This window comes from Larimichthys crocea, chromosome II, assembly GCF_000972845.2.
Source record: "Larimichthys crocea isolate SSNF chromosome II, L_crocea_2.0, whole genome shotgun sequence".
Classification (NCBI taxonomy): Eukaryota; Metazoa; Chordata; class Actinopteri; family Sciaenidae; genus Larimichthys; species Larimichthys crocea.
The window spans coordinates 5,251,414-5,253,331 of record NC_040012.1 but is presented as its reverse complement, the minus strand read 5'-3'; the positions used below and the strand labels follow the sequence as shown (position 1 = coordinate 5,253,331).

General features: G+C 38.7%; 1 long non-coding RNA gene across 1 annotated transcript; it reads left to right on the top strand.

Moving 5' to 3' along the window:
- Window positions 1–6: 6 nt before the first annotated feature.
- LOC109140112 (uncharacterized) lies at window positions 7–1,619 on the top strand. The gene is made up of 2 exons (XR_002042387.2): window positions 7–108; window positions 964–1,619. It is a non-coding gene; the product is annotated as an uncharacterized LOC109140112 (long non-coding RNA).
- The last annotated feature ends 299 nt before the right edge of the window (window positions 1,620–1,918 follow it).

The following is a 1,918-nucleotide window of genomic DNA, read 5'->3' as shown; positions in this document are numbered from 1 at the left end:
AGAAACGCGTGAACGTCGCTGACCCGACCAGTGGCATCTTCGCTGACCTGATCGATGGCATCACAGCTGCACTCGGCAACACGGCCGCAGCATCCAATGGAGCTCATGGTACCCAATAACCATTATATTTTTAGGTTCTAACAAATTCGATCACATCCGATTATCTACGTCAACAAATGGACTTTTGTTCAGTTCTCAAGGAAATTGATGTCATATGACTCCAGGATCCAGGATCAGCTTGTAAATAGATGTTGATCAGACATTGCCAGCTGCTGTCACCACGGGCAAAACTGAAATTTGACAGTGTGAAAATTGACTATAGGCAAGCATACAGTTCAACACAAGATAAGATAAACTTGATCCCACACTGGGGAAATTCAAGAGAATAGAAGAAATGAAGAGCTTCCAAATGAAAAATGACCAAAGCAACCAATCACATCCAGAACAGCTGCTATCTGTAGCCTATCGAAACATCTGGATTGAATAGAAACAGAATCACGTCATCAGCGTACAATGATATCTTATGAATATTACTCATAGGCTATTAGCCTGTCGTGGCCTATGGATTGGTAAGAAATAGAAGCACATCGTCGGCATACAATGATATCTTACTAACTCCCACTGAGATATCTGTAACAGAAGAGGTGCCTCTAATAGTCTATCGAGAACTTTGGATTGGTAAGAAATAAAAGCATATTGTCAGCGTACAATGGTAACTCAGATACCTGTAACAGGAGGCATGCAGCTAAAAGCCTCTGCCAAAGACTTGATAGCTAACACAAATAATAGTGGGGACAATAAAATGATCTTTTGCCAATTGTTAGTACAACAGACAACAGATTGTTACAATATGTTATGTTGTTATTACAATAACTTCACCCAACTGATGAATGCCTCATCCTCACACAAACAATAATGAACAAACATTTACTGATAAACTCCTTTTGCATCTTTCCTTGCCAGCTGTGCCGATCCTGCTGAGTGTCCTCACACTGTTCATCATGCTGAGAGCCTAAGAGTCTCAGAGGAAGCTGTGGCCAGTTGGACACAATGAAGTGAAGCTTGTGCACTGGATTTATGCACGAGTGTCAACAAACTATGTATCAGATGCTTTTACTTATCTTATTCATACGTGTGTCTCAAGCATCCTTTTTTTTGCACAATTTGTACCTGAGAAGAAGCTACAGCTAAAAACTTAATGATATTCAGGTTTTTGCAAACACTTCTTGTGGTTTTAGTGACTGGGGTGCAAGATGAACTTTGTTTTAAGAATGTTAAAATTCAGCACTCAGTAGATTAATTGTGTTTTTTATAGTGAAGGAAATCTACCAACCACTTGCTTATGTTCCCAGCAATGCCTGTTTATAGAAAAGGTGCTGAAAATTATGGTTTTGCACTTCATCTAGATCTGCCCATCTGGCACCACAAGCAGTTTCTGCAAATGTACAGACTTTGGTTGAACAAGTTTTAGCTGTATCTTGGCAGTAGCTCAGTTATGGGAAACCCAAGCCAAGACATAAAAGTTATTATATTTTAATATTTACATGCAATGTGACAGTAAAATATTCATTGATCAAATTGTGCACTTAATCTAAAATAATAATAAAGTTTAAACTACAGTTATTTGGGTTTGTAATTTTTGGTTCAGCTTTGTTTCCTCTACAAATACACTGACATCCGACTAACATCCCGAGGGTTTGGTTGAAAAACCTGTCTAACCATTCAAGCATGTTGCTTGGACCTTCAACTGGTGGCAGAGCAAATATTTTGACTTCACTTCAAATGACACATTTTAAATCATTTTGAAGCTACACTGATGTGTAATGATGTGCTCCAGGTACAATCACCTGTGAGGACTATGTAACGTTTTACGGCACCAAGTCACACACCACCAACTATTTTACTGATTTTAGTGAAA